At 47.0% G+C, this 12,649-nt stretch overlaps 1 protein-coding gene across 4 annotated transcripts in view; it reads right to left on the minus strand.

The window, feature by feature from the left end:
• CLPTM1 (CLPTM1 regulator of GABA type A receptor forward trafficking) overlaps positions 1-12,649 on the minus strand; it is a 1,743,979-nt gene that overhangs the window by 1,314,431 nt on the left and 416,899 nt on the right. The window lies entirely within an intron of this gene.

Genomic DNA, 12,649 nt, shown 5'->3' on the forward strand with positions numbered 1-12,649 from the left:
CTATGGTAGACACCTTATGCAACCATCTCATCTACTTCAAAGTAATAAAAATGAGAAGTGAAGAGTGCTGACACTCAGAAAAGCAACTTAAAAGAGCATGTGCAAAGGCTGTTCTCTGCCATTTATTTTTGCTGTAATATATGGATGGATGGGTATGTCCTCTTCCTGTAAACATTCCAATGTTGAAATATGTAGTTTTTATTTTAGCACTTTAGAGGAACTACCTTAAGTTTAATGAAGTTGTTTGTATTTTCTGCGTGCTGAGCAAATAGCTGTCCCATTATTTCCTGTATCACTGTGATCTGGTCCTGCCTTCTGATGACATAACAGTAGGCAGACATGTTTTCTGTACTCTGCAGTATATTCAGTACATTTTAGTACAGTGGGATGCAGAATGCAGCACAATTAGTCATTCAGACAGCAAATCAGTAAAACAGAACCTCTGAACTTTAATCTACTAAACTGCTTAATACCCTAAAGTACTATTCACAAAAGCCCCTTCTATCACGACTACAGCCAAGCTCCACTGTACTGAACATGCCTCTCTCTTGCATTGTTTTCTCATTCTAGCAATCTATCCCAACGCACTTAAAAGACATTACCCACTACTTTAACTAAGAAAAACAAAGAGAAGCTTTGAGGAAAAACAGCAAGGAACCAGATCCTCTCAAGGCAGTCCCAAAGTGAAGCAGGCTGTGCTCTGTGTAGGGACGAAAGTACTCATTTTACTTATTAAACTGTTCTATCCACATTACTGTGTGTGTACATTCAAGTTTATGTGCACTAGCACAGCCTGCTTCACTTTGGGACTGCCTTTAAAGTTTCTGGTTCCTTAAAGTGCCTACTACTACAAATTCAAGTGGCATATTGTTCTAATTCACTTAAAAATTTATAAAAGGATTTGCATCAACAAGAATTAGTAGTACTACAGTCTGTCTGCCACCATTGACCAATTGTAATCCTCAGTGATTTATAAGAAATTCAAAATTATTATGAGGGACAGGGCATATGAGCAAAACTGAGGACTTTCTGCAACATCAGGGACAGATGAGAGGTATGAACTGCAGGTAAAACAAAGTGCTTATCTGCAGAATTAATGATTTTAGAAACGGTTAAGACACTTCAATATAACAAACTTTATAAGTATGGTAAAATGAAGTTCTAAATATTTTACAAGTTGTTTAACCTGCTGCTGCTATTCTTTGCTGGCAAGCACTGTCCACTATTAGTCCCCAGTGAGAGAGAAAAAAAATGTGCTTACCATAACTTGGAATCTGTGTTATCCCATGTCATTATTCATCACCGTAGGGTCCTGGATATGACAACAGGTCCGAGCTGGCACATTCAACAGACTGAGCCAAGGATCAAGCTCCTCCCTCTCCCATAATGCTCTGATGCTCTCTGACCCTCAGATCGAGTTTGCAAACATATCCCTAAATGCTACTCCTGCAAAAACATGAGAGGAAAGAGTACAGAACCCCAAAACACCCCAACTTCCTCCAAGATCCAACATGGTAGGGGATGGCGGGAGGGAAATGTGAATAATAATGACATAGGATAAAACCGATCCCAAGTTATGTTAAGTACATAACTCTTTATCTGATGTTATCCATGTCATCATTCATCACCGTAGGGTCAGAGTCACCGGCTACCATTTATCCTTGGAGGCCTCAAGGAAGGACATGTGCTGCCAGAAAAAGCCCTGCTCCTGGAAATCAAATCCAGCTTGTAATGGGATATAAAGGTGTCCTGATTAGACCAAGTGGCAGCAGTACAAAAATCATCAATAGAAAGTCTGGCCAAGAACGCTGAGGAAGTAGTCATGGGTCTTGTCGAATGGGCCCTGATTCTTCCCGGAACTTCAAGATTCCTGTTGTCGTAGACTGTAGAGATGCAACTAGAGATTCAGCTAGAAAGAGTCACCTAAGAAACTGGGAGACCACGTGTATTCAGGGAGAAAGCCATAAAGATTATCTAACTTGCAAAATCCTCTGGTCCTATGTAGATAGAAACAAAATTTCCTGTGTACACTTAAGGTATGCAGAATGTGCTCTCCTTTACTGGAATAATTAGGAAAGAAACTCTGGCAACTGAATACATTGATTTAGATTGGCTTCAGAAGCAACCTTAGGATGAATCCCTCTTTCTTGCCCAAGAAATACTTTGTCCTTGTGAAAGATAATATACGGAGGAGAAATGAAAGAGCTTGCAATTCAGAAACCCTCTCATCTGAAGTTATGGCAATGAGGAAGGCTGTTTTCCCAGACAAGAATTTAAGAAAGCATGAAGTAGCAGGCTCGAAAACAACTCCCAGTCAAAGACTGCAGTACTAAGATCAAGTCCCAAGGAGGTGAGAGATCCTTAATAGGTGGCCTTAGAAAGAAAACCCCTTTCAGGAATGCTTTGTAAAGCCTGGAAGAAAATGCAGACTCGCTGTTCTTATGAAAATTAAAAATCACTACCAAATGAAGCTTAACAGTACAGAAACTTGCTCCGGCTTGGAAAAGAGAGGACAAAAACAAAAGGATATCTGGAACAGAGGCAGAAAATGGGTCCAGATTCCTGCTCTTAGCCCAGACAGAAAACCTCTTCAACTTAATACTATAAACCTTTCTGGTGAAGGTTTCCAGGAAGCTAGAATAATATGCTTAATGGGGGACACCAGCCTGGACTGTTTCAAGATCACTGGAATTGGAGAAACCATGCGGTTAGATATAGGGTCTGAAGATTTGGAACAGGAAGCCCCAAAGGATGGGAGATCAGATCCCAAAGAGGATCCAGATCCCAAAGAGGATCCAGTACCCAGGCAGGATACTTCAGATGAGACTTGATGAAGGGAAACCACTGTTGAGGGGGCCAGAAAGGGGCAATGAGGATCAGAGATGTCCTCAGGCATTGTGCTTTCTGCAGAACATTGGGAAATAGAGGGACAGGAGGATAAGCATATAGGAGAGCCAGAGGACAATCGTGGACTAGAACATCCTTTGGTTAGTCCCCGGGAGGGAGGAAATAAGGGCGAAGTACATGGTGCACTTGTGGTTGGTTGGTGAGGCTAACAAGTCACAGCATGACTGACCCCACCGGTCGAAAATCTGCATTGCCACCGTGAGATTGAGGGACCACTCATGAGGACTCTAGATGGAGTTGCTGAATTTGTCAGTCAACACATTGGAATCCCCAGGAATAAGCACTGCAAGAAGAAAGCACACAGAGGACATCACCCATTCCCACACTCTCATGGCCTCTCTGCACAACGGGCAAGATTGTGTTCCCCCCTGCTTGCTGACGTACCAGACCACAGCCATGTTCTCCATCTGAATTGCAATTGTCCACAAATGGAGAAAGTCTTGAAAGGATTGCAACATTAGAAGAACTGCTCGTCTCTAAGATGTTTATGTGCAACTTGGTCTCTAAGGGGAACCACATGCCTTGGACAGTTCTCCCCTGGAAATGCCCCCCTCCACGCCAACAAGGAAGCGTCTGTGGTCACAGTGGCCTTGGGCAGAGGAAAAAAGGGCATGCCTATGAAAATATCCTAAGATTGAAGCCACCAAAGAAGGTGTGATCTGCACACAGGTATCAACTTGGACATGGGCTGGGACAGAACAGACCATTGAACCGCTAGGGTCTACTGTAAAACCTACATACAGTACCTTGCTAGGGGTACCAGCTGAATGGCCGTGGCCATGGATCCTAGAGTTCAAAGAATACGTGAACTGGGGAATGAGACAGGTCCAAGATTTCCATGACCTGCTCCCGGATCAACCAAACCCTCAGTAGAGGCAAAGCTGCAATCTCTGAGACGGAGTCTAGTTGGACTCCTATGAACTCCATCTGTTGAATGGGACCAGATTAGATTTCGAAAGAATGACAGTAATCCCCAACTGATTGAAAATGGAAACGACATAATGGACTGCTTGTGAAAGTTGATGCCTCAAAGGTGCTATGAGAAGCCAATAGTCAAAGTACGGAAAGACCTGAAATCCCTGCAGGTACAGGTGAGCCGCTACCACTGCCATACATTTGGTAAACACTCTGGAGGTGGTGATGAAACGAAAGGTAAGGTTATGGTAATGACTGGCTCCTAACGCGAAGCGAAGATGTCTCCTGGAATGCCTGTCTATCTTTATGCGATAGTAGGCGTCCTAAAGATGCAGGGAGCACATCCAATCATCCTTGCCTAAGAAAGGCAGAATGGACTGAGCAGTGACCATATGGAACTTGGACTTTTTGACTGATTGAGCTCAACGAGAATCAAAACAGGACACAGGTCCCCCGTCTTTTTTGGCACTAAAAATAAGTGAGAATAAGTACTGGATCCTCTTTGTCCTGCTGGGACCTCTTGGATGGCTCTTTTTTGAAGAAGTTGTTGAACTTCCTTGAAGGAAACTCCCTCTGACAGGGTGGAATGTCAGGAAGGTAACTTTGAATGGAAGGGGGATTTCAAAAAAGGAATTAACCCCTGGAAATGTTCAACACCCACTGATCAGAGGAAATATTTGCCCAGGCTAGTGGATGAAGGGAAATGCAACCCCCAACTGCCTCCAGCATACAGCAGTCAGACAACTCTTCTGGAACGTGGATAGGGGGTGCTCAGAGAAGAGTTCCCAGGAGCCCCTTATTTCTGCAGACACCCCCCCCCACCGCCTGTAGGGTGGCATCGGCCATTGAAACCTCTGCCCATGCCCCTGGAAGAGGAGTCATCAGGAGCATTCTGGAAGGGAGACTGTGACTTCTGGAACAACATCTTCCTAGTTCCTAGCTGGGTCTTGGAGAAGGACCTCTAAGGAGCTGAAAGTTTGATCCCGACCGCAAACAAAGTCTTTCCTTCCTGCTCACTACATGTCAAAGTGTCCTTCACAGAAGGTCCAAAGAGGGTGGACTCATGAGAGGGGGTGTTGGTAAAAGACACTTTAAAGGGTTCTGTAAACCCGCATAAACGGAATTAAGCATGACACCTTATAGCTATGCTGGTACCTGCCGCTCGAAAGGAAGCTTCCGCAGCATTGGAAATTAGCCTCATCGAGGAATTAGCGAGGGATATCAAAGTAGAAAGCTTGGGTGACACCTTTTTTTTATTTATTTTAAGTCCACCGCCAGCAATACTTCTGTAAGGGAAGTGGAAAGTTTTTGGACCAAGTCCCTTTGGAGGCGGGCAAAATAAGCCAAGTAATTAACTGCCCTCAGTCCAAAGGTAGCTGAGGTGTACACACGCTTCCCATGATATCACCGGGGACACCCTGTTCGGGGGATGAACTGTGGAGCTCTGCTCTACCAGCTCATTTTTAGTGACAGCAGCAATCCCAATGGCATTGATCGGAACTCATTTGCTCCAGAAAGAGCAGTCCACAGGGGGCTGAGGAATTTGTTTGCTTGTTTGGGAACTTTTAGTTATGTACTTACCATAACTTTAGATGTATGGGATCCATCTCGCCTACATTCTCTACAGATGGGTTCGGAGCCGATCGTCGGCTCCGACTCGGCCGCTATACAATAGAATGCAGTCTCTTATTGGCTGAGTTACCTCATATCCCAGGATGCACCACTACCACTTACCCAGATCTTGTTTGTCCGCACTCATGCTGACAGAAACATACTATTGTTATAACATTCTCAGGTCTTTCAAGAGAGGAAAGAAGTTCAATTTCGGATCGTCTGGTCTCTCCTGGTCTACGAGGCAGGGGGAAGGAGGGTGGGTTATTAGGAATGTAGGCGAGATGGATCCCATACATCTAAAGTTATGGTAAGTACATAACTAAAAGATGTAATGTGATCCTATCTCGCCTACATTCTCTACAGATGGGACAGCGTCCCTAGCACCTAATTCCTGGGTGGCTCACTGGAAAACACTCCTGAGAACTGTGGAACCGAAGGAAGCTCAACCCCTGGATGCCACATCTAATTTGTAGTGAGAAACAAAGGTGTGTGAAGATGTCCACGTGGCAGCCGCACAAATGTCACCAATAGAGAACTTGGAATGAAAAGCTGCCGAAGTGGCCATAGCCCTAGTAGAATGAGCTTTCACTGGAACTATGTTCCTTATTTGAGATGAGATAAACATGATTGATACAGTCCCTGATCCACTTGGCAATAGTGACTTTTGTGACGGCTTTGCCTAATCTATTATCCGAAAAGGACACAAACAGTTGATCTGATTTTCGTGCTTTTTGTGTCCTATCCAAATAGAAACGTAATTGTCTGTGCACATCCAAGCAGTGAAAAGTATATTCAGCTCTATTCGAATACTTGGGGAAGAAGACCGGTAGCTCTAGTGATTGTTGTAGACAAAAGTTAGAACAAACCTTTGGTATAAAAGATGGGTTTGGTCTAAGAGATACTCTATCCTTGTGAAATACCAAGTATGGTGGTTTAACACATAGGGCTTGAAGTTCTGAAACTCGTCTGGCTGAAGTAATAGCAACTAGAAGGGCAGTCTTCCAAGAAAGGAATTTCAGATCACAGGTTGCTGCCGGCTCAAAGGGGGATGAGGTTAATGCACCTAATACCACGTTAAGGTCCCACGGAGGTGCAGGTTGAGATATAGGGGGGTCGTAGAAGCCAAGCTCCTTTAATAAAGGCTTTGCACAACTTGTTGCTCATTAAAGGAGGTTCCACACTCTCATGAAAATTGGAAATAGCCGCCAATTGTACTTTGATGGTAGACAATGAGCAACCTTGGTTGAATAGGGAAGCTAAAAACTTCAGTACTTCTGATACAGAGGCTGTCATCGGGTCTAATCCTCGGAGTTGGGCCCAAATAGCAAACCTCTTCCATTTATTGCTATATATCTTTTTCGTAGAAGTCTTGTGGGCCGAAGACAAGATGTGCATGACTTCAGGAGCAAAAGAATGGCTCCTAACTATGGTTGGAAGAGGAGTAGCCAGGCTGCCAACTTCAATGAATGGAGGGACTGATGGAGCTGTCCTGACTGATGCGTCAAAAGGTCCGGAACTTGGTCCAGGAACCAAGGACCCTCCAATGCATATCTGTGAAGAAAGGGGAACCAGACTTGTCGAGGCCAGTATGGGGCGATTAATATCATTTTGCTTCCCAACTGAATCGCCTTCTGAATCACCTTGGGGAGAAGGGGAACCGGTGGAAAGGCATATAGCAGACCGGAGGGCCAAACGTGGACTAGAGCATCCTTGGGGATCTCCCTCGGAACTGGGGTCAGAGTGAAGAAGTGCTGGCATTTCGCGTTGAGGGGACTTGCGAAGAGATCGCAACAAGGAACTCCCCATCTCGTGAAAATCTGCGCTACCACTCTGTTGTTCAAGGACCACTCGTGAGGGGAGAGAATAGTTCTGCTCAGTCTGTCGGCTATCACGTTGGATTTCCCCGGAATGTGCGTTGCCACTAGGAAACGCTTGGTAGCAATCGCCCAATCCCATACTTTCATGGCTTCTCTGCAAAGGGGGTAGGACCTGGTCCCTCATTGCTTGTTTAAGTACCAGACTACCAACATGTTGTCGGACTGAATGGCAATCGTACCCTGGGGGAGGTGATCGTGCAGTGCTTGCAACGCTAAAAGCACCGCCCTCATCTCCAGGATATTGATATGGGGAAGACTCTCGTCGGAGTGCCACGTGCCTTGGACCGACCTGTCCAGATAATGCCCCCCCCACCCTGTCTGGGAGGCGTCCGTAGTCAACGTGGCAGAGGGGAGTGGGGGAACGAAGGGTCGCCCTAGATTCAGGTTGGAGGAGAGAAGCCACCAACGAAGATCCTGTTTGCACGTGTCTGTGATCAGTATGTGGTGACTGAGGGGAAGGTCTTGATAAGACCACTGGACTGATAGGAGCCACTGAAGTATCCTCATGTGCAACCTTGCCAAGGGGACCAGAAGAATGGTGGCTGCCATGGAGCCCAACAGCTGTAGGACCATTCTTGCTGGAGCACGACGTTTGAGGAGCAGAGCCTGAACCTGAAGCTGGAGTGTCGCTATCCTTTCCGCAGGGAGATAGACCCGCATCTGCCTTGAGTCTATTTCTGCACCAATAAACAGAATACGCTGAGATGGTAGCAATACAGATTTTGACCAATTGAAGGTGATTCCTAAGGAGTTGCCTAGTGTGATAGTGGCTGCTAGGTTTTCCAAGAGTAGATGCCTGGAGGTGGCAGTTAGGAGCCAGTCGTCTAGGTATGGAAACACCTGGAATCCTAGACTTCTCAGGTGAGCAGTCACCACCGCCAAACATTTGGTGAACACCCTGGGGGCTGTGGTGAGACCAAAGGGCAGTGCTCGGAACTGGAAATGACTGTCTCCTAGGCTGAAGCGTGTCTCCTCGACGCCTGATCTATCAGAATGTGATAGTAGGCGTCTTTGAGATCTATGGAGCACATCCAAACACCTTTCTCCAAAAGCGGGAGAATGGATTGCAAAGTAACCATCCGGAATTTGGACTTTTTCACAAATCGGTTTAGTTTGCTGAGATCCAAAATGGGTCTCAAGTCCCCGGTCTTTTTTGGCACCAAAAAGAATCATGAGTAAGTCCCTGATCCGGCCTGGTCTGCAAGGACAGGTTGGATGACCCCTTTTTGAAGCAGCTTTGATATTTCGTTGGCTGCATGATCCTGTTGACTGGGTGGCGGGTCCGGGATTCTTTGGACTGGTGGAGGGGGTTGAGCAAAGGGGATGGTGTAACCTCCGGCGATGATTCGAAGCACCCATTGGTCCTGAGTAATATTTTCCCAGGCCTTTAGGTGTCTCGAAAAGCGACCCCCGACTGGCTCCGGAGCTGCACAGTCGGGTACTCCTTCAGGGATGCTGGAAGGAGGAGGAGCCACGAAAGGACTCGTGGTCTCCAGTGTTGCGGGGGCCTCCGCCGCCTCTGGGACGGCGTCTCCCTGAAAAATTTCCCCCTCCTCTGCCTCTAGAAGGGGAATCGCTCTGCTGTGACGAGTAAGGCTTTTGAGACTTACGGAACCACATTTTCCCTCCTCTTCGAGCCTTGGGATAAGGTCTGAAGGGAGTGGAAAACCGGGCTCCTACGGCAGTTAAAGTCTTACCCTCCTGTTCGCAGCGAGTCAATGTGTTCTTTACCTTGGGTCCAAACAGTGAGGACCCATCAAAGGGGGCATCGGCAAAGGAAGACTTAAAGGCCTCTGCAAAGTGACACAGGCGTAGCCAGGCTTGTCTCCGTAGAGTAACACCTGTTCCAGCCGCTCTACTCGCTCCTTCGGCCGCATAAGAAATGAGCCTCATGGACGAGTTAGATAATGAAGACAGGGCAGCCAACTGGGAGTTAACCGTCTGGGTCAACTGCTCAGTTAAGTTACCAGAGAGGGTATCCGAAAGCTCCTTGATCAGATCCCTCTGTAGTCTGGTGAAATGTGTCAGGTAATTCAGAGACCTTAATGTAAAGGCCGCTGAAGAAAGGGTACGCTTGCCGTACCGATCCATGCTCCTAGACTCTTTATTAGGAGGATGGACGGACATCGAAGCCTCTGCCACATCTTGTTGGGTGGCAGATGCCACCACCATAGCATCTACAGCCACGCCTTTCGATAGAAAGTCCTTGTCCGGGGGAGCAGAGAGGAACTTATTGGGGCGAGCTGGCACCGGTTCCACAGAATCCGGGTGTTCCCACGCCCTTCGAGAGATCAAATCCAGAAGCTCATCGAAGGGCGGAGACACCCAGGAGGCGGAGGGCTGAGCCCCGAAGGCCTTGAGGAAAACAGACTCCTCAGCAGAAGGGGGTTTGGACTGCCAGTTGCCTCGTTGCTTGAGGATCTCCAAGATGTCCGCAAAGGAGACATCTTCCGAGGACGACTTTGGGGACCCCTCCGCATCATCGAGGTCGGTATCCGAGGTGAGAAACTCATCAGGGGAGAAAACAGACTCCTCAGCAGAAGGGGGTTTGGACTGCCAGTCGCCTCGTTGCTTGAGGATCTCCAAGATGTCCGCAAAGGAGACATCTTCCGAGGACGACTTTGGGGACCCCTCCGCATCATCGAGGTCGGTATCCGAGGTGAGAGACTCATCAGGGGAGTCGACGTGTTTCCTCTTACACTGTTTCTTCCTGGGAGGTTCCTCCGAAAGCGTGTCGGAGGGACCTCCAGGAAGAAGGGAACCCCCAATGGGGGTAACCTCAGGCCCAGGGGCTCCGCTGTCGTGAGACAGGGGGATTGCAAAGGCGCCAGTCTCCATGCCCAGGGAAGGTGGTGGTGAAATGGTCGAAGTGGCCACAGAGGATTTGGCCAAGGCACTCCTCATGGCATCAAAGGCTGGACCCCCAGAGTCCTGGGATGGTTCAACCCCCGAGACCACAACGGCAGTCGGAACCCCTGCAGCCGACGCACCGAGAGGGAGGCTCGGAACCGAAAGGATCGGGCCCGAAGCGTCCCCCCCCGGGGCCGACAGAGGAGGTCCGCGTACCGAACCCCGACCCGAGGGACGGGGTTGAAGTTAGAGTCGGAACCGACCCGATAACCTCCACTGGTTCCACCAACACCGACTCCAATGGCGCCGAGGCTGTTGGAGGAGGAATCGATGTAGCAGGATGGGAGATCGGCTCCAGAGCCAACTGGGCTGGAGCTGAGATCAACTTTGCGAAGACTGGAGACTGAAAAAGCCTTTGAAGCACCCTAAGTCCGAATCGGACATCCTCGATGACCGAGAAGAGACCGACCGGGTCCGTGTCAACTTCTCCGCCGGCTCCGAAAGACTGGGGGACCAGCTCCGTAATGGTTCTAGAAGTATCGGCGCCGAGGGAGACTCCACTACAACTGCAATTTCCCTCGGAGCCGATGTGGACTTCGGCACCGAAGGGGAAGAGTCTGAGCGGGCAACCTCCATCGGTTCCGAAGGCAGTGGAGCCGATGAAGGTGACATGCCTCTCGACGCCCGAGCTCTCGACTCCCAAACCAAAGGAGTCGAGGCTGGAGACATCGAGGCAGACCGTTCCGCCCTCGGCTCTGAAGTCCGTGGAGCCGACGGAGAAGCCTGCCGAGACTTTTTTGCTGCCGGATCCGACGGGCTGGTCGGAGCCGAAGGCTTTTTCTTCCTCGAAGGTGAAGAAGAGGAGGAAGATAGGGCTTCCTCAAAGGAAGGGGTAATAAGCCCTTTTAAGATCAACTTATTTTTCCTCTCTTGGAGGACGCGAGAGGAAAAAGCGTGGCAAACGCTACAGGACTCCTGAAGATGCTTCGGGCCTAAACAATAAACACATAAGGAATGGTCATCTGTTATAGACATTTTATAATTACATTTAACACACTTTTTAAAACCGGATGGTCTATGCTCTTTAGACATGGTTATAAAAACAATAAACACAGACTACCAAAAAACAAAGTTAGAACAGACAACCTAGACTCTAACTTAAACGCCTAGGGTAGGGCTAGGCCCCTCTAACTTAAACGGGACCGTTAACTAACAAAAAAAACACAATTTACCACAAGAAAAATATCAAAACCAATCACACAACAACAATAGCTGTTAAAACAGCTTTTGGGTAAGTTTTTACCAAAATTCAGACAGAAAAAATTTCTGACTAAAGATACTTAGCTCAGCCAAGTCCGAGACCACGTCTATGCTGAAAAGCGGCAAACGAGATCTGGGGAAGTGGTAGTGGTGCATCCTGGGATATGAGGTAACTCAGCCAATAAGAGACTGCGTTCTATTGTATAGCGGCCGAGTCGGAGCAGAGGATCGGCTCCGAACCCATCTGTAGAGAATGTAGCCGAGATAGGATCACATTACATCTGGCTCCACAGTGTCTGTTTCCTTCCAGGCCCTGCTGTGGCAATAAGATCTACTAATTCTTCGCCAGGAGGAGACACCCAGGAAGTAGACGGGCCTGTCTCAAAAGCATTCAAAAACACGAACTTCTCCAAAGACAGCGGTTGGGTATACCATCTGACCTTCTGCTTCAAGATCTCAAGGATGTCCCCAAAGGAGACACTGTCGGGCAGAGAAAGTACAGTTGTTTACACTTACCATAAATGTAGATGTTAGAGTGTATTCACTGTTGCAGTCATTACATTTGGGGGGGTAAATCTGCTGGCAGGTTGCCCTCAGTTGGCCTGATTAACAAAGTCTTGGGTCCTGCGTTGGTTGCTGTCCCTTCTTCCATGACATCAGGTCGTCAAGAGGTATAAAACATGCAGCCGACACCATTACATCAGTTTTTCTTGCCCCAGATGTCAGGTGCCCCCCAAATGGGGTGCAAACTATTTACATTATATATATATACATATATATATATATATATATATATATATATACATACATATATATATATATATATATATATATATATATATATATATATATATATATATATATATATACATATATATATATATATATATATATATATATATATACATATACATATATATATATATATATATATATATATATATATATAATTATATATAATTTAAAACACAAAAAAATATACCTCCAAACAAAAGCAAATGCACCAAAAAGGCTTTTAAGCATAGTAAAAGAAAGGAGAGGTATAGTAAAAGAAAAAAGGGGCTGGAGGGTGGGTAACCAGGACTGCAACAGTGAATACACTCAAACATCTACATTTATGGCAAGTGTACACAACTGTACCATGTTCTTCGTGTTTCACTGTTGCGATCATCACACTTGGGTTGATTCCCAAAGCTGAGGAATGGGTGTAGGCAGTCATGAAGAGA

This window comes from Protopterus annectens, chromosome 1.part0 (genome assembly GCF_019279795.1).
Source record: "Protopterus annectens isolate FY-2018-M chromosome 1.part0, PAN1.0, whole genome shotgun sequence".
In the NCBI taxonomy this organism is placed as follows: Eukaryota; Metazoa; Chordata; order Ceratodontiformes; family Protopteridae; genus Protopterus; species Protopterus annectens.